This window comes from Amblyraja radiata, chromosome 11, assembly GCF_010909765.2.
Source record: "Amblyraja radiata isolate CabotCenter1 chromosome 11, sAmbRad1.1.pri, whole genome shotgun sequence".
NCBI lineage: Eukaryota > Metazoa > Chordata > Chondrichthyes > Rajiformes > Rajidae > Amblyraja > Amblyraja radiata.
The window spans coordinates 17,488,379-17,509,711 of record NC_045966.1 but is presented as its reverse complement, the minus strand read 5'-3'; the positions used below and the strand labels follow the sequence as shown (position 1 = coordinate 17,509,711).

Genomic DNA, 21,333 nt, shown 5'->3' with positions numbered 1-21,333 from the left:
CACTCAGCTGGGCCGGTTCAGAGCCGCTATAGCTCTGGTAGAGCTATAGCTCTACCATTAACTAAATATGAATAGAAAATGGCAGTATGGGTAGTGCATTGAGACTGCAAAATGTGAGAATTTGTGGACTGATCTTGATAAAACATGGGAAGCTTTTATGTCTTCAGTCGCTCCAGCTCTCGCATAAGCAAATGAGATTCTGACACAAGGGAGAGCAGTGAAATTTAAATATCTAGATACATAGACAGCTGAAATCTAGGGCATGTACATAATAATCAAAAGACTACAGAGATGCTGGTCTTTTAAGAAATAAAAAATGAGACAGAGCCTTTGCACCATCCTGTCTAAAATTTTTTCATCAAATCTATTGGGGGGGTATTCTATTACACTCATGCCATGTGAGCATAGAACAGTACACCACAGGAACAGGCCCTTCTGCCCACAATGTCTCTGCTGAACATGATGCCAAGTTAAACTAACCTCCTTTGCCTGCATGTGCCCTTTGCACATATCAGTATATGGAAAAGCTGTGAGAAATTTAGAGGTATGTCACTTGTTACAGATGAATAGCCTCAGGCCTTTACCTGTCATCATGTGTATTATGTGGCAGGTTCAATTAGGTTTCTGGTACATGGTGATTCTCTGAAGGAGGGTCTCGACCCGAAACGTTACTCTTTTCTCCCTCCAGAGATGCTGCTCGTCCCGCTGAGTTACTCCAGCATTTTCAATTCAATTTGGACTTTTCTATAATCTACTGTCATATTTATTTCCTTATCAATTAATCTCAAAGCACTGTATTGTAGTCACTTGCCTTGATGCTTTACTTTACTGCTCTTATCTGCTCTGGCTCATTATCCATCAATAGATCCAATAGGAAAAAGGAAGACAGGAGATTGGGGTTGGGTGCATGTCACCAGTGTTTTCAGATGATCGCAACAACACCAAAGTAATAAATGGAAGCGATCCCAATGGAAGCAAAAGAGGAGCAGGAAAACAAAGGGGTGCGTGAAACGTGAGGACTTAACTGAAATGGAATGAGAGAAAAAAAGGAGTTGTATTAGAAGAACCAAAGTGGAAGAAAGAAGTAATGTTTTTCAGAGGGCACACAATTCTGGCCAATATAAACTCCAGGCTAATTCCACCTCCCAGCTCTTCTTCCATAGCTGTTTCTTCAAGTCATCCATATATAATATTTTTTTGTCCACATCTCCTTTTGCAGACACCACCATTGCTTGAATTTTTTTTAATAATTCCCCACTCATTCTTTTACCGCTTACTTTAACTCTAAGATTCCTGTAGATTGGTTATTGCATGTGAACCAATCATAGTAGAATAGCATAATTAACCCCACCTTACTGTATGATTCATACTAACACCCACTTCCTACGCTGGTCAGTCTTGGAAGCAGTAACGATGAACTAACAACTAACGACCTGCTGTACTGCCATAATTGCCATACTGATTAAAGATGATCTTGAACTCCAGATTGTGCAGTTTGCTTATTTACAATTCCTGATTACTGTCTCCTAAATAAAATAGATCATTTCTATCTGCTGTTTAGGCCGTACAAATTTCTACCATTTCTATTGAAGTTTTCTCCAAAGAAAATAATTGCAGTTCAACAACTTCTCTCCTCATAAACATAAATCTCAAATCCAAGCAACGTCTTCAAATCCTCTCTGCACCCTCTTTGCACACAAAGAGACTCATGTTTTCATATATTTCCTGTAGTCTTCTAACCAAACTGTGCACAGCACTGTAGATGTGGCCTTCTTAGTGTATTGTACAATTCTAGCATGGCCTCCCTTAAATTGTATTCTAAGCCTTATCTACAGACGACCAGCCTTCTTAATCACCTAATCCATTTATCCAGCTACTTCCAGGGATCTGTAGGGATGCACTCTGTTTCGTTTTTGTCTGCACTTCAAAGAACCCTGCTATTTATTCTCTGAAGACGGTTCTCGACCCAAAACATTACCCATTCCTTCCATCCCAAAATGCTGCCTGTCCCGCTGAGTTACTCCAGCATTTAGTGTTTTGTGTTTGGTGTAAACCAGCACCTGCAGTTCCTTCTTACACATTTCACCTGCTATTTATCATGCAGTTCCTCGCAGTACTTCATGCTTCTCCCAATATTCATTCTTGAGCTGAACATAATAATGTGAAGAATGTTTTACTCGGTCAAATACAGGTATTGAGGCAATGCCTTGAGCATAATTAAAAATAGAAATTGTTTTCCCTTTATAAAAATGTTCAACAAAGAATGCGATTTTAACATTGAGACCACAGCACATCCACAAGACCAGCCTGGGGTGCTGTCTTTTTTTTAAATGCACCCTAAGAATTATGCCCTTTCGGCCCATGCCCGGAGAAAGTTTAAAATGCATGGTCCGATGACATACCATGTGGAAAATAGCGTAGCCACTGAACCCATTGCTATGTGCGTGCTTTCCCAGTTTAGTTCAGCCCAGTTTGTGAACTGATCTTGCCATGTGAAATGCCAGCAGCCCAAATCTGGGCATCTCCAGAAGTACTGTTACAAATCAATGCAATTTCAGTTGGGAAATCAGTTCTCCTCGCCTCTGGTTTCCTCTGTTAACCATCCGCGCCCCGGTCGATCATTGGTTTTCTATGGACAGCTTCTTGTAATTTCTTGAAGAGAGGAGCTGCTGACGCAAAATCACAGCTAAAGCTACTCAACTGGAGCTGGAAGCAGCGGCATTCATATACGCCACGTGACCCAAATACGCACAAGTGCCATGAAATTCAGCCCCAAGGAATGTTTCTAGATGAACAAACCTACCTCGGCAACATCTTATTTCACCGTTGATTCCTACTGCTATTTTACACTACACTTCAAAATATATTTTAGGTTTTATGTCCCAGTTTATTTTTATCCTTTACATTTCTACCTTTTTTTCACGGGAAGATGTTGTCTACATTGCAAATCTGGCACGGCAAAGATTTTGTTTACAAGCAAAGCCATGGAATATGGGCATCGATTGAACTGTGGCCCAAGTCTCTAAATTCTCCTTAAAACGAAGAATCCGCAATGGTACTAAAATAATTTGCCAATGAAGATTACTCGTTAACCATTTGCAACCCAGCGTACATTATATTTTATTCGGTGGCAACGACATTATAATGTTCCAAAATCAACATTAAATCGACTGGGATTTTAAATATAGATCTGGAATTCGCTCTTGACTATTGATGTTTCTCGAATACATTCCGGAACAAAAGTAAAGCACGTAAGTCTTATGTGGACAGTGATTTACAAAAATGCGTAGTGATGTCTACGTGTCTTAACGTTTGTTTTGTAGGTAAATCCTCTATGGATATCTTCACCACCCGCTGCCGCTGATGCCACCTTACCCTTCAATGTGAGGCGATGCTGAGGTAGAGATGACTACAGACCCGAATAAATAAGGACAATTATGAATGAAATCGGTGTTCAGATCATCTGTCCGTCCCCAGAGGAACATATTCCTGGTCATTTTATGTCACAATCCTACAATGTAACAACGGGGGCAGATATGTGCTGAGCTGTAATCCCAAACTGGCCGAAATGCTTACGATCATTTTTTTGAGCCAATTTTTGTCCATTTTGATTCTCTTTTCCTCGCTAGACTCCATCTTGTGGATATTTTTTGTTTTTCAACTCGGCGCAATAGCAGTGATGTTAGCGCGGACGAGCCTGTTCACATTACTGTTGGGACAGGCAGCAGCGACACGGCAGCAACCGATTCCCACGGCAGAGGCGTCGGCCTCAATACATGTCCGGCGCCGGTGGATCTAACTTCTGGTCCTAAAATTAGCCCAAGCTGGAACGCAGCTTCAAAGAACACACCTGGGGAAACAAAATTGTTTTTGTAAAAACATTTTAAACGCCTCTTTGGTCTTCACCCTCGGTCATTTTAATTCTGTTTACATTTGAGTATTGTGGAATTGAACTTGATTTTGTTCCAAAACAGGCTGTTTATTTCGATTTTAATGTTTGCTGTTTTCGATTCAAAGAATATCGGTTGTTCTCTTACATTTCCTGAATAAGAACCTTGCTACGTTACAATGCCTTGCGATATCTTACAGTACTTCATTTTGTAGGGTATAACTACAAAAATCCGATGCAGCACAAATCAATGAGAAATAACAAACCTCGACTTAATTATTTGTCTACGCATACCGAGGCAAAATGAAAATACTACAGAAGATAACACTTTTTTGAGTTGCTATAACAAGGGGCAGATGACTGCCGAACGAACATGAAACACTGCAGTATATCAAATGGAAATTGGGGGGAAGATGCAGATAAAACACAAGCTTAAAATAAAAATGTCTATGAGGAAAAAGTCACCCATGTGAACGAGGAGGAAGGGATGAGAGATTCTGAGTATAGTGGAATGTATCTCATTCGCCAAAAAGGTTAAAATATTCGCAGTTTAAGGAAAACAAATGGAAAATCAATTAAAGTAACTAACTGCCAAAGCGTTTCCAGAAACATGGCTTCTTCCTCTTCAAAGGGAACGTGTATTCTCAAACATTCCACCTGTATTTCAGAGAAACTAACGACCTTTAACACTTTTAAATTTATATTCGGTTACCTAAACTGTTCACTAAATTGGGTCAGTCATGCATTTGGTGTTCTAAATTATGTACCTGTCATCCACAGAGTGGAGAGCAGGCTGCTTTAAAAAATGTGGTATTGCTCGAGGTAAGTGTGAAGAACCATATTCCCGATAGTGAATCATCAGAACGTCCGATGATTTTTCGGCCACATTCCATGGCGACAGGGATGACCATTATTTTGCTGCAGTCGTCTCGTTGTTTCTGGGCATGGAGCGCGGTTTGGTGGATGAAAGCGCTGAACAGTACGAAGGCGAACAGATAAACAGCAACACTTTATTTTTGTGGAAATTGGAGGAACGATGATAAACCGAATGATTCCAGACCGAACCGTTTAAACCCATAGATAATGCAAAATCCTGCACAGAACAAACTCGGACTGTGGCAAATCGCGAGGAGTTGGGAGCTGATGTACACAATGTAATCCCTGAAATTGGTGGGCACGACATCTTGATATCTTGATATGTAGGTTCCTTTTAAAATTAGCATTTATTATCGCCTTTGTGAAATCGGGCACAGTCGATATTTTTTTATCTTTATTGCCGCAATCGGCTATGTAATAGACTTAGCTTTTGATTGAAATCAATAATTAACGATGTACATGTTAAGTTACCATTGGTTACCAATCGATTGCTTAACCAGGCTTATCAACAGGGCACTAAAATACGGAGATGGAACCGAAACTGACGATGCTGAACGCAATGAAACTGTTTAAAGATCAACTATTAATTATTACTATTAAAAACATGCGTAAACATATATACCAGTGTTCTTGTCTAGTAGAATTACAAATGTTGATAATTCTCACACTGTTTCATATAAATATTTGAACCACATATTAAGTCAAATGTACAATTTTGCTTTCTACGGCCTTCCCATTGTGAACGTTAACCTACTTTGTAAATTTTGGAATATATCTCTTTATTTTTTGCATTTTTCTAATCGTTCCAAAATGTGAAATGTTGTGCAGTTAACTAATATGTATTCTCTACGTTTTTTCTTCACCATTTTATCACTCCATGTGTACTGACTCTCTTAGTTTAGCACCTTTCCTGTTGGAGAAGATCGCAACGTTTATGACCAGTCCGGCTTCGCGTGCAAAAGTGTGTCGAGTGGTGTCCAATAGTGTGCGAAGCTCGCTACAAGTGTGAGGTACAAAAGAAAACTCGCTAACTATCTTAAGGAAGACTAATCATAAACCATGGCAGAAGTAGAATGTCTGGAGATGTAATGCAAGCATGGAAGGTAAGGATACCATGCAACATAATGTCCGACTAGTTCCACTGATTAAAAAATGTCACTGATTGTATGCCTTCCCCCAGCTAACAATGTAACATTCTACATTTCCTTAACCCCGTCTGCTTTGATCTGTCGTTTCCATACCTCACCCTTCCATATCTCTAGACTCCCTCTCCCCTGACTCTCAGTCTGAAGAAGGATCTCGACCCAGAAACGTCACCCATTCCTCCTCTCCAGAAATGCTGCCTGCCCAGCTTAGTTACTGCAGTAATTCACGTATACCTTCGTTCTATAATGTCCGCTCAGTCTGTGTTAGCAACGCGTGAGAATGCAATGCTCTAAGACAGAGTTCCTTCCCGTTATTTTTTGACACTCGTGTATGTGGAATCTTGGGTTTGCACGCTATGGTTGCCAGAAAGCTGCAGATACTTGGACACTGTTTTTTGAAGATGTCAACTCAACTTGGGGACGTTCCTGGAACATTTATCCCGACAATATGATCATGTGAATTGTACGGAATTGCGTTATATTATAAAAGTCTGCTTTCCTCATAGTGGCTATTCGTCAACATCTGCTCCAGAAATTTCAAGAGCTACATACCTGCCCCGAAGAAAGGGGAAACCAAATGTAGGGAGTGATGGGGATGGAATGGGCGGCATCGATTACATGAGATTACAACATTTTAGTGGACTAACGAAATAGGGTAACGAAAAGTTTAGATTTACTTTGTAATTATGAATAATATGTATTGGCAATCTATAAATGTCTGTGATAATGAATCGAATTATTCAATATTCTAGTACCTACGATTAGTGGTTAACCTTTTACCCATTGATTTTGCCTTCGCTAGAATCCCGCATCCTCGAATTATCACTTTAAAGTGGCCCAAACCAATTCCATTTTGGATAACAGAAACAAAAAGTCAAAACCCGCTAAGTTACTCCAACTTTTTGTGTCTTTCTTTGGTTTAAACCAGCATCTGCTGTTCCTTCGCTACCCATTTTGGATAATGTTTTGGGTTTCTGGTGTGTGTGTGAAAACGATGTCTGTGATCTTGGAGGTCTCGTAAAAGCAGACTTAAACTTGGACTTTTGGATCGGAACTATCCAGTCAAGACTAAACCAACACAGAAATTTCACCAAATGGGTTCTTCCTTCACCAGTGCATTAATGGCTGCAAGTATTTCATATCATGAGCCTGTACTGAATAAGGACATCAATTATATTTCCAATTTTCATAATTCCTTCATTTTCAAGTTCAAGATCAAGTTCAAGAGAGTTTATTGTCATGTGTCCCTGATAGGACAATGAAATTCTTGCTTTGCTTTAGCACACCAGAACATAGTAGGCACAAATACAGAACAGATCAGTGTGTCCATATACCATTGTATAAATATATACACACATGAATAAACAGATTATGGGCTATTAATGTTCAGAGTTTTGTCCGAGCCAAGTTTAATAGCCTGATGGCTGTGGGGAAGCAGCTATTCCTGAACCTGGTTGTTGCAGTCTTCAGGCTCCTGTGCCTTCTACCTGAAGGTAGTGGGGAGATGAGTGTATGGCCCGGATGGGTTCTTGATGATGCTGCCAGCCTTTTTGAGGCAGCAACTGTGATAGATCCTCTCGATGGACGGGAGGTCAGAGCCGATGATGGACTGGGCAGTGTTTACTACTTTTTGTAGTCTTTTCCGCTCCAGGGCGCTCAAGTTTCCGAACCAAGCCACTATACAACCAGTCTGCATGCTCTCTACTGTGCACCTGTAGAAGTTAGAGAGAGTCCTCCTTGACATACCGACTCTCCGTAATCTTCTCAGGAAGTAGAGGCGCTGATGTGCTTTCTGTACATAATTTTGCATGGTTTGCCTTTGTTTTGCCTATTCCCTAATCTTTGGTTCTTGGAAGAGGTTATTAAATATCCAATATAAACCCACTGACTCCTATAACTGCTCTTCTTTCTATCTGACTTCCTGAATGGACCTTTACATTTTCTCAGTTTCTGTCGTGGTCACATCTGGTCCGACAATGTCACCATCCATATCAGTATTTATCTTAGATCAAAAAATCTTCTGAATTTCTGGTCCCTACCCTTCTCCTTCCTGTCAGAACCATAATAAGGTTCCACCTTTCCATCAGATCATCTTCTGCTGTTTCCCCACTGCTTGGCCAGCCTTTCCATTTTTAGTGTTCTGTAGAAAATGGTTCTTCTTTGAAACAATCCATAAAAAGAGCAGAGAATACATCTTAGGTTCATCAGAATCCCTGGCTTACTCATCAGTGACCTCTAACAATTCCTGTTTCTCCCTCTGTGAGCACAGGTGATCCTTTACCCTTCTCTTTTCCATTATCCAAATGAAACAACACTTGATCAATTCAGTCAGTGTAAATTCGAGGGAGAATTTCATTTTTTGATTATCTCCATGCCAACCTGCTAGACCTTGTGTTGAGTTCAACAACTTCAGATCAGAACCACAGCACACTTTATTTTTATTGACAGCAATTGTAATGTTTTCACTTTTATCATTTAGACAGTCGTATGTCTTACTCATTTTAGCATCCCCTATGACTGAAAACATTTATAATTTAATATTACCAGCTTTATGCCCTGTAATAGCACCTTTTGTACTTTATTTAGACTCCCAACCACCCCTACCGCTTCACTTTTTAAATCTGTTTCATCTTGGCTTTTTTCTTCCAACTTTAAATAATGTTCACTCAGTTTCTCCCTGCTGTGATATTTTGTGACCAGCTGAATTTTTCCAACATCTGTTTTTATATCAGAATTTTGTGGTGTTTTTCATGTTTCATCATCCTGTACTCAATATAGAAGCAATGTTTCTAAATTGTCCTCAAAAGCAGAGTCAGGGGTCCATTTTCATGGATTTGTACCATTGAGGACATGAGGTAAAGAGCTTCAACCTCAGGGGAGCACAGGCACCCGGGAAGCTATTGCACAGATACATGAATAATTTTATTTTTGAATATTTATTACATTATTTTTCAATTAATTTAATCTGTCTCAATAAGTGAGTTCGGTATTCCGACTGCGCATGCCCAGGTCATAGGTCACTCGCTATAAACATTCTCGGTAGCTGTGCGGCTGCGTTGTGTGCAGGCTTGCGTTTCGTCCATGGTCGGGTCGGGCTCGGGTCTCTGGTGCTGTGGGTGCTGTTGAGATGCTGCTGGGCTATCCCCGTCCCTTCCCGGGTGTCCCATCCCTGTCCGGGGGCTGCCGGAGGTGTCCGGGGTGGCCCTCGGCTGGGGGGGGCGGTGGCGGCCCTGGACTTGCAGCCGGCGCAGGGGGGATGCACACGGGGAGCTGCGGTTGTCTCGGCGGGTCAGGCAACATCTCTAGAGAAGTGTCTCGACCCGAAACCCCACCATTTCCTTTTCACCCAGGATGCTGCCCGTCCCGCTAAGCTGCTGCGGCATTTTGTGTGTATCCCCGTTGATGGCTGGTGCTTGGCTTTTGCCGGTGTCGGAGTTGACCGGCGACCGCTGGGTGGGGCGGGGCTTTGCAGCTGGCGGCCCCCGTCGGGGAGCGGGTTCCTCGGGGTTGGAGCAGGGTTGGGCTGGAGTTGGCGTTTCTTCTCCACGCTGGCTGCTGCTCCGGGCCACTGCCCCGTCGGTCCGGGGTCGCCCTGGACGTCGCCAGCCACTCCCCGGGTGGGGATGGTACACTTGGAGGGGGGAGGGGGGTGACGGGACGGTCCAGTGGCTGTTCGGCAGCGCTTGCGGTTCGGCAGCGCTTGCGGTGCCAGGGATATGGGTTCGATCCTGGCTGCGGATGAGGCGCGGGTCTGTGTGCACGCAGCTGCCAAGAATGTCTCTCCGCCGGTCCAGTCTCTCCCCCGTCTTCCACTCGCAACAGCCTCCTCTCTCGCTATTCCACCCCGCTTTCCCACTGCCTGGCACCCCCATTCCTCAGATTCAATATATTTTTACACATAAATCATGAATAAAGATAAGAATTTATACATAGTTTATGCAGCCAGCCCTCCATTCGCTTTTTCTTTATAGCGCGTGACCTTTGACAAATCCCATGATTCCTTGTGTTTTTCAGAATACCGAACTCGCTTATAGCATAATGTGTGTGAAGAATGACATGATCTACCATCCATGTTTAATTAAGGCTTCTTTCTTGGATCTGGACTTCAGCAGAGGAATATTGGAGCCTTGGGTCTGGACTTCAGCAGAGAGTAACTCTTCCTGTTCAATTTGAAATAAACTGGCTACAAGATCAGGTTACATAATTTTATGCAGAAACATTTCTACAATGTGATAATGAAATTATCACTGTCATGTGAAGTTTTGTATTATAACTATCAATTAAATGAAAAAAAAAGCATTACAGTTTCATCTAAAACCTTTTGTGGAACAAAGTCTGGAAGAGATATGCTATTATTTTTCAGATAAGATCTCCAATAATCTTGTCAATTATTTTGTGACCTGGTACCTGAGCAAGTACCAGTCACTATTATAATATTTATTGCATTTTGGAATAGACAGGAGAATATGGTGGGTGTCCTGCCTAATCTTTAGATTTGTATATATCACAGTCTTAGAATAATTGTTGATGGATGGATTAAATGAAAATGAAGAACAAGACCATGCTTTTCTGGAAATATACCATTTTTGAATTTTATTGCTTATAAAATTGAATTTTATACAGATGCACACACACATTTTATACATATATATAAAATAATATATATATAAGTTGAATAGCATGAACTTAAAATAAATTAAAGAGAAAGATATTTTATTTTGTTTAAATAATGTAGGTTCTGGAATGTCGGAGCTTGTGGGGAGAACCTACAGAACCATTTAAAATTATGAGAGTCAGAAAAAGGGGGTTATGAGATCCATACATAGGATAGACTGAAATAACTTTTTCCCAGGATGGAAATATCAAATACTAGAGGGCAATGCTTTAAAGTGATAGGGGAATAGTTTAATGGAGATGTACAGGGCAATTTTATTAAACAGAAGGTAGTGAGTGCCTAGAAAACGCTGCCAGAGATGCTGATGAGGTGGACACGATAGTGGCATTTAAGATAAAAGATGGCATTGACATAATGTTGGGCACACTCATATGTTTAATATTTTATTCATCTTTTAAAATATTTAAGAAAGAACTGCAGATGCTGGAACAATCGAAGGTAGATGAAAAATGCTGGAGAAATTCAGCGGGTAAGGCAGCATCTATGGAAAGAAGGAATAGGCAAAGTTTCAGGTCAAGACCCTTCTTCAGACTGATGTCGGGGGGGGAGCGGGAAAAAGAAAGGAAGAGGCGGAGACGGTAGGCTGAAGGAGAGCTGGGAAGGGAAGGAGGGAGAAAGCAAGGGCTTTCTAAAATCAGAGAAGTCAATGTTCATACTGCTGAGGAGTAAACTACCTAAGCAAAATATGAGGTACTGTTCCTCCAATTTGCGCTGGGCCTCACTCTGGCAATGGAGGAGGCACATGACAGAGAGGTCAGGTTGGGAATGGGAGGGGGAGTTGAAGTGCTGAGCAACCGGGAGATCAGGCTGGTTAGTACGAACTGAGCGGAGGTGTTGTGCAAATCAGTCTTTCCAGGTGAGACAGAGGTTCACCTCCATCTCCTCCAACCTCATCTACTGCATCCGCTGTTCCAGGTGTCAACTTCTCTACATCGACGAGACCAAGCGCAGGCTCGGCGATCGCTTCGCCCAACACCCCCGCCTTTGCGCAACACGTTACCTATTCCTTCTCTCCATAGATGCTGCCTCACCCGCTGAGTTTCTCCAGCATTTTTGTCTACCATCTTTTAAAATATGTAAGGATAGAAATTAGTAATTTGTCAATAACTCAAAATGGAACTGGAATATTACAATGACATTGGACATTGAGAAGGAAATATCTCCCCTGTTATTGAGCAAAGGCAAATCTCTTCCCCAATGGTATTGTTCTCCTGGCGTTGGCTGCAATTTAATGTATGTCCTGAAAAAGTTATAATTTATTATAACCGTCCAAAACAGAAAACCATTTTGATTGAAGAGATTAACTTTTCATATAAAAAATAATCAGGAACTTTCCCAGTACCTGTCCTACTCTGCCACAGTACCTGCATATTGTAAGCATAAATACAGAACAGTTCAGTGTGTCTATATAGCATAGACCCTATATATACACATAAAGAAACATATAAAGTGCAATAGGCTGTTATAGTTCAGAGTTTGTTTGATGGCTAGTTTAATAGCCTGATGGCTGTGCGGAAGAGGCCATTCCTGAACCTGGATGTACCAGATTTCAGGCTCCTGTACCTTCTACCTGATGGCAGCGGAGAGATGAGTGTGTGGCCAGGATGGTGTGGGTCCTTGATGATGTTGGCAGCCTTTTTGAGGCAGGGACTGCGATAGATCCCTTCGATGGTGGGGAGGTCAGAGCCGATGATAGACCAAGCCACGATGCAACCAGTCAGCATGCTCTCTACTGTGCACCTGTAGAAGTTCGAGAGAGTCCTCTTTGACATACCAACTCTCCGTAATCTTCTCAGGAAGTAGAGGCGCTGATGTGCTTTCTTTATAATTGCATCAGTGTGCTGGGACCAGGAAAGATCTTCGGAAATATGCACGCCCAGGAATTTGAAGTTTTTGACCCTTTCCACCATCGACCCGTTGATATAAACGGGATTGTGGGTCCATATCCTACCCCTTCCAAAGTCCACAATCAGTTCCTTGGTTTTGCTGGTGTTGAGAGCCAGGTTATTGTGCTGGCACCATTTGGTCAATCGGTCGATCTCACTTCTATACTCTGACTCGTCCCCATCAGAGATTCGTCCCACAACAGTGGTGTCGTCGGCGAACTTGATGATGGAGTTTGCACTGTGTCCAGCTACACAATCATGAGTATAGAGTGAGTATAGCAGTGGGCTGAGCATGCAGCCTTGAGGTGGTCCCGTGCTGATTGTTATCGAGGAGGACACATTTCCACCAATGCGGACAGACTGTGGTCTGTAGTTGAGGAAGTCGAGGATCCAATTGCAGAGGGATGCGCAGAGACCCAGATCTGAGAGCTTGGTAACCAGCTTGGAGGGGATGATGGTGTTAAATGCCGAGCTGTAGTGAATGAATAACAGCCTGACATATGAGTTTTTGTTGTGCAAGTGGTCCAGAGCGGAGTGGAGGGCCAGTGAGATTGCATCCACCGTTGATCTGTTGTGGCATAAGCAAACTGCACTGGGTCAAGGTTCTTATCGAGGTAGGAGTTGATATGTGCCATAATCAACCTTTCAAAGCACTTCATCACCACAGATGTTAGTGCCACTGGTCGATAGTTGTTGAGGCACGTCACCTTGCTCTTCTTGGGCACCAGCAGTATTGATGCCCTTTTAAAGCAGTTGGGAACCTCAGACCACAGAAGTGAGATGTTGAAAATGTCTGGGAAGTGGAGGGAATGCCAGGAATCAAAAATGTTTGATCAAAAATGTCTATGGAGCATCCTTTTCAAATATACGTCCACAGAAATTTGTTTCTATTTATGTCGATCTCACGATGGCATGCCTGCTGTGATCTCAAACGATGGGTGCACGATAGACTCAATTCCAAAAGCTTTTTTCAATGTTTCTGAATGCAACGATGCCCAATCCCTCCAACAAGGTAGCTGCTGGAATGGAGATGACCTGCAGGATAAGTGGGGAACTGGTTAATCCACACTGCCTCCATTCCAGGACCAAAGCCACCACCACATAAGTCATCAAGCTCTGGGACATGGACGATCCTTGCGCACGCCCCCCGTTCAGAGGCCAAGCTCTTAGATATCATCCCGGTGGGCCACAGCAGGGGATTGTGTCCGTGCTATATCTCTAAATTAAAGTAAACTAAACTAAAGCAAACCAAAAGAGTGATACAGCAGTGGTCTGAGGGGGGTGAAAGTCCGCAACATGTTCAAGACCACTTCATCCAGCACTTCATCATACCCTAGTCATCAGCAGTTTCATCAAGAAACGTGTTTGACGACTGCATTCCACCAAACACTGTCAGAGTCTTTCCTAACCTAAAACCTCAGGTGAACATGGAGATTTGCTCTCTGTTAAGTCCAGATCCAAGGCTATCAAGAAAGATGATCCCACGCTGTACAAGAAGGCCAGGGCTATCAGGGACGCTGAGAGAGACTTTCAAAACAGGCTGGAGAATCAATGTAATCAAGTGCAGCCAGGCATCTGTGGCAGGGCCTGCATATTGGCATAGGTAACAAGCTGAAGTTGGGGGAAATGCCTGGCAGTGATATATCTGTGCCTAATGAGCTTAATGCATTTTATGTCCATTTTTTTTTGGCAAGCAAAATACCACCTAGGCGCGTACCCACATCCCCATTGTTTCTGTCCCATATATATATTTTATATCATAGAAACATAGAAAATAGGTGCAGGAGTAGGCCATTTGGCCCTTAGAGCCTGCACTGCCATTCGATATGATCATGGCTGATCATCCCTCAGTATCCCATCCCTGCCTTCTCTCCATACCCCCTGATCCCTTTAGCCACAAGGGCCACACCTAACTCCCTCTTAAATATAAACAATTAAATATAGCCAATGTCAGATCTGCTTTCACGAGGGTAAACTATCAGAATGCAGCAGGACCAGATGGAGTTTCTGAACAGGTTTTGTGTGTCCAGAAAAGTGAGACCCGTCCTGTTGTAGGCGTTGAGGACGTTAGAAGTAGCTTTTTATTTTATTCCAGCGATTAAATTGTCCAGCGATTTTTTTTTTTTAAACTTCGGAGAACAGAAGTCGGAACGATTTTTCTGCTCCAGCTAGCAGCCTGAGGAAATCAATCTCGGACAGGCAGGAGAAAGCGGCATTTTAATCCTGCTCCCCCCCCCCCCTCAAAGGCGCCAATGTCGCGCACACAGCCAGTGGCAGAACTGCAGCGCCGCTGAAGGTAAGTATTGTAACATCGTTAATATAATAGTTTCTAAATTGGGAAATGCTACAATCAATGGGAATCTGAATAAATTCAGGGGTCCAAATGCCACAGTTGCTGAAAATAATTAAAGAGGCAAATGGAATTCTGGTCACTGATATCAGGAGAGACTGGGAGGTTACGATGCACAATTCTGGACACCATACCTCAGGAAGGATAAATTGAAGGGCCCTGTATCTATTTCCAGCAGTTTGTTTATACCAGTATGATACTTTGACCCTAATGCGTAATAACATTGCTTAGATTGCCTGAATTTTAAATGGTTGAGAGAATACTTTGATGTTTTCAGAATATTAAAAAACAATGTAGTTGATAGAAATTATTTCCACTAGTTAACATCTAGGCACAGGGGCATATTATAAAAACGAGTCAATGATGAAGTTGCAGAATAATTCTAATTGACGATTGTCGCCAGGTTAGTTGTTCATTGTTAAATTAAAAATGCTGGATTTTTGACATATTGGCCATGATCTCATTATAAGGTACAACATGGGCTAGTTTTATGTTATTTTGGGACAAATCATGCTGGGTTTGATCTTTTTATCCTTACTAATTTATCAGGATCTGGGCATTGTTGGCAAGCCTTACATTTATAGCTCATCCGTTGCAACACACGGACTGAGTGGCTTGCAGGGCCATTTCAGCTGATATTTATGAGTCAATCATTTGTGTGCTGGTGAATCAAATATAATCCAGAGAGAAGACAACCTTCCCTGAAGTGGCAATAAACCGAGAGCGAACTATTAGCCAGCATGCTTAAGCTCAATAGCTTATAACATCTCCCCGGCAACCTAAGACATAATTTGAATTTTGTCTGTGGATATTTTCACCAACAGATGGCACCATGCTCATGCGGGATTCAGGTAAGCCACATTAAATATTGTAGAAACAAGGAACTGCAGATGCTGGTTTACCCAAGTTTGTTGGTTTGTTACTGTTGTTCTCTGGATGGGGAAAGCATTGCCATGATCGTACTCATCTCTGTTCCCTAGGTTCTCAAAGAAGGTTTGTGTTCAGAATCAAATAATTGGCAGGCATGATTGAAATACACTGTGTTTGTTCATACGGTCAAAGTCCTTAGCTGATTTGCAATCTTTAAATAATGTATCTTGCTGCCATCAAAAGCTATTAAAAGTATTTTCAAAATGCTTTTAATGGGCATATCCCACTAAACCCTTTCCATCATATCTGTCAAAATGTCTTTGCAAATTGCTAATTGTGTTTGCTTCCATAGCTTCCTCTGGCACCTCGTTCCAGATACTGACTATCCTTTGATTGAGGGTGCATCTGATAGAATGAGGCACAATCATCTACTCGCTTTAAAGCATTGTGTATCTCAATAAAGCTCAGGAATTGTGAATGTGCCCACCAATATGTGGATCTTATTCTGAGCCATACAGAAACTAAATCCAAATAGCACCAGTTCATTTAAAAAGTTATTAAATGGTAAGGCCACATTTTAGTTTAGTTTAGTTTAGAAATACAACATAGAAACAGGCCCTACGGTCTATTGAGTCCACACCAACAAATGATCACCTGTACACTAACTAGTTCTATGTTATCGCACTTTCGCATCCTAATCACGGGGCAATTTACAGAAGTCTACAAACCTGCACATTTTTGGAATGTGGAAGGAAACCGGAGCACCCAGAGAAAACCCACACAGTCACAGGGAGAACATACAAACTCTGCACTGGCTGCACCCGTAATCAGAATTTAACCCAGGTCTCTGGCGCTGAGAGGCAGCAACTCTACAGCTGCAACATTGTGTTGGGGTAACCATCTTGATAACCATCTCCACTGTCTATGATGCTACCTATTTTAGTGTCATCTGCAAAGCTACTAACCTAGTCTTGTACATTCATACAATTGGAGTACTGTGTTCAGTTTTGGTTACCCAGCTACAGGAAAGATGTCATTAAACTGGAAAGGATGCCGAGAAAATTTATGAGGATGTTGCCAGGACTTGAGGGACTGAGCTATAGGGAGAGTTCGGGCAGGTGAGGACATCAGTCCTTAAAGTGCTGGCGGCTGAGAGGTGTTCATATAAAGGTGAATAAAATCATGAGTGGAATATATAGGGTGAATGCAGAATGTAGGGGAATCAAAAACCAGAGGACATATGTTTAAGGTAAGAGGGAAAAAAATTAATATGAAGCTTAGGAGCTACTTTTTCACTCAGACGGTGGTGGGTATATGAAACAAGTCACTAGACGGGTGAGGCAAGTGCAACATTTAGTTTTGAGATACAGCATGGAAACAGGCCCTGCGGCCCAACGAGTCCACGCCGACCAATGATCACCCATACACTAGTTCTATGTTATTCCACTTTCACATCCGACACACCAAGGGCAATTTACAAAATCCAATTAACCTACAAACATGCGCATCTTTGGGATGTAGGAGGTAACTGGAGTTACCAGAGAATACCCATGCGGAACATACAATATCCGTACAGACCCGACCTGTAGTCAGGATCGAACACGGGTCTCTGGCGCTGTAAGGCAGCAACTCTACCGCTGCACCACTGTGCATTTAAGAGACTCTTGGACAGGTACATAGGTAGGAAAGGTGTAAAGGGGTATGGGCCAAACATGGGCAAAAGGGACTAGCTTGGCTGGGACATCTTGGTCGGTATGGACATTGGGCCAAAGAATCTGTTTCTGCGCTCTAATTAGAATTATAGAGTTGTACAGCATGGAAACAGGCCCTGCAGTCCAACTTGTCCATGCTGGCCATGTTGGTGCCATTTGTCTGAATTTCGTCTATGTCCATCTAAACACTTTCTATCCATGAACCTGTCCACGAGTCTTTCAAATACTGTAATTGTACCCACCTTCACCACTTCCTCTGGCAACTTGTTCCACACACCCACCACCTTCTATGTGAAAACATTGCTTCTCCAGTTCCCTTTAAATCTTTCCTCTTTCACCTTAAATCTATGCTGTCTAGTTTTAGATTTCCCAGCCTTGGGAAAAGCAATATGACGATCCCATCTTATTTATGCCACTCATGATATCATATGCTGCTATATGGTCACCTCTCAACCTCCTGCGCTCCAAGGAATTAATGTCCCACCGATCATGTCTCTCCTTATAGCTCAAGTCCTCCAGTTCCAGTATCATCCTTGTGAATCATCCTTGCTCCCTTCCAGATTAATGACATCCTTCCGACTGCTAGGTAACCATAACGGTGCACAATACTCCAAATATGGTCTCACCAAAGTCTTATACAGTTGTAACATAACGTCATTGCCACAGAGGGTTGTGGAGGCCGAGTCAGTGGATATTTTTAAGGCAGAGATAGACAAATTCTTGATCAGAACGGGTGACATGGGTTGTGGGGAGAAGGCAGGAAAATGGGATTAGGAGGCAGAGATCAACCATGATTGAATGGTGGAGTGGGCTCGATGGGCCGAATGGCCTAATTCTACTCCTATAACTGGTGAACTTGTGTCCCGGTTCTTGTACTCGGTGTCCTGACCAACGAAGGCAAGTGTGCCAGATTGATATGTACATAGCTAGTGAAGCTAATCATTGACTATATTGGTCATGAATTGTGTGGTTGATGGCATTCGGATTTATTTTCTGTAAATAATTACTCCAAACTGAAGTGTCTCTTCAGTTTGGAGTATGTCAGATCCTGTTTTTTGATAGTTAAGGGCTGTACTTCTATGGTCCACTAGGGGGCAGAAATACTGTCTTTGGAAGTCTACTTTTTATTATGTGCCCACAATATACCTACATGTGGCCAGAAATTTCCTCAAGTGCTGGTACATGTAGGGAAATGGTTTCTGGATCCTAATTAAGAGCACAATTGTAAACTTCTCCAATGTATTCATATCGCTCTTGTTTCTGTAATGCTTTCCACAGTCACCAATGTAGAGGGATTCAAACATATTGTCAATTCATAAAGTAAGAATAATTAGGCATTGGAATTATCAAGATCAGGGAAATATTCTGTTTTAAAGAAGCCTTACATGAGATTAGTACATCTAAATGTTTCAGTTTCTTTGTTTTATTTTCTTTGTATCTGCGGTTCAGAAAAATAAGACATTCAGATTAGCCTTTATTATGGCCCTTATATCTAGTTTCATGGAACTGGTCTCTGTTCAGTTATTAAATTTGATTATAAATATGAATATCAATTTGACTAGCACAGTAGAGTGGTATCAATTGTTAAAACAAAGTAGAATGAATACTGACTCTGTACCACCGAGCAGATTATGATTGAATTTGTGAAACAGCTAAACACAAAAATATCAAGCTGAGCAGAAGTGAAAATACTACATACTGAAAGCCATGAGTCAGAACCGATCTCATCAGTTACTTTTCTCTTTAGTTTTAGACACTTTCCTGATGAATAATTTTAATCAACCATCACTTTGGAGAAACACAGCGTAAGAAAGGGCTTTGATTGATTGTATTTGGCAGACTGTGCTTTCCATTCAAGATTTTCATTCAGGTAGATTTGATTAATTATCCATAAAGATGAAAAATACAGCAAATTCTCAGCAGAACAAGCTGCCTTGGAGGAGAGAGAAACAAAGATGCTGTTGCTGGTTGATAACCTTCAATTCATTTCTAGATAAAGATCGGAACATGACTAGTTCACAAAATCAACTGCTTGTCAATGGAGCAATTTGCTCCTTATATAGGATCATACAGCATGGAAACAGACGAAGGGTTTCGACCCGAAACGTTGCCTATTTCCTTCACTCCATAGATGCTGCCGCACCCGCTGAGTTTCTCCAGCACTTTTGTCTACCACGGAAACAGACCCTATGGCCCAACTTGCCCATACCAACCAAGATGCCCCATCTACACAACTCTGAACTGCTCGCTTTTGGCTCATTTCCCTCTAACCCTTTCCTATCCATGTATCTGTCTTAATGTTGATAAAATACTTGCCTCAACTATGTGCTCTGGCAGCTCATTCCATATACCAACCACCATCTGTGCAAACAAATTGCCCCTCGAATTCCTATTAAATCTTTCCCCTCTCACCTTAAACCTAGGTTCTTGATTCCCCTACTGTGGGTTAAAGAATCTGTGCAATTACCCAATTTATTCCCCCCATGATCTTATGCATGCTTGAACCAAATACATATTGGACCTAATTTGAATTGAGGGAACAATCTTCAATGCAGTTAATGCACAGCTCCCATATCCTAGCATTACCTAAAAAATGTGGAAGGATGGGGATAGGTTAGATTTGAGGGGTCAGCTATGCTCTGCTGCTCTGTGATGTTTTGGTGGACCCAAGAGAATTGCTGCTAGTCCAAGCTCCACAAAAATATAACTTTCAAAATTATAAACACCATAGTCAGGTGAACAAAGTGTCCTCTTACAAATAAATGACCAAATATATTACAAATTACTGGTGTGGTCAGTCTGAAGAAGGATCTTGAGCCAAAACATCACCCATTCCTTCTCTCCAGAGATGCTGCCAGCATTTTGTGTCCATATTTGGTGCATACCAGCATCTGCAGTTCCTTCCTACACATTGTTTTCTCCTGCTCTTTGTAGGCACATCTTATCTGGGCACATTTTCATGTCGTCAGTTCGATGCCAGTCTTGTAACTGTACAGGAACATCTTAGTTGGAGATATGGCTTGTTTGAAGCACATCTTAAGATTACATCCAGAATGTTGTCTCGACCGCTCATCTTTATTTATCCAGTACTCTGGAGCATTACTTGATATCATGTGGTGAAATTAGTTGAAGAATGGTTTCTGTTTTGGTGGGAGTCTCAGGTGGAACTTGATCTACATGTGCACAATGCAAACACCGAACATTAATGGAGAACAGAATACAGGTTGGCACTATGATCAATTTGTATTCAACAGAATATTACTATGATAGGAGCAGAAAATTCTGAAAAGACCTACCATGGCTTAACATATCAAAACACCTCATATTTTTCTGAATTAAATCCCAAATGCCATTCCTATACTCACTTGCCCAGTACGTGTGGATCCTGTTATAATCGTAGAAAATCTTATTCACTGTCTACTACAGCAGCACTTTTGGTGCCATCCATAAAATTTAGCGATCATGTTGATGACATTGTCATCAAAATCATTAATATAAATGACAAACTACAATGGACCCAGCACCAATCGCTGTTCACAGGAGTCCATTCTGAATAATCACCCTCCACGACCAGCCTCTGTGTCCCAAGCCAATTTTATATCCAGTGTAGGAAAGAATTGCAGATGGTGGTTTAAATCTAAGGTAGACTATATTTGCTATATTTAAGAGGGAGTTAGATGTGGCCCTTGTGGCTAAAGGGATCAGGGGGTATGGAGAGAAGGCAGGTACAGGATACTGAGTTGGATGATCAGCCATGATCATATTGAATGGCGGTGCAGGCTCGAAGGGCCGAATGGCCTACTCCTGCACCTATTTTCTATGTTTCTAGACACAAAATGCTGGAATAACTCAGCGGGACAGGCAGCATCTCTGGAGAGAAGGAATGGGTAACGTTTCGGGTCTGAAAAAGGGTCTTGACCCAAAACGGCA

The 21,333-nt window shown here is 42.0% G+C and overlaps 1 long non-coding RNA gene across 1 annotated transcript; it reads left to right on the top strand.

Moving 5' to 3' along the window:
• Window positions 1–2,653: 2,653 nt before the first annotated feature.
• Window positions 2,654–10,204, top strand: LOC116978347. The gene is made up of 3 exons (XR_004413442.1): window positions 2,654–3,251; window positions 5,663–5,775; window positions 9,925–10,204. It is a non-coding gene; the product is annotated as an uncharacterized LOC116978347 (long non-coding RNA).
• Window positions 10,205–21,333: the final 11,129 nt, after the last annotated feature.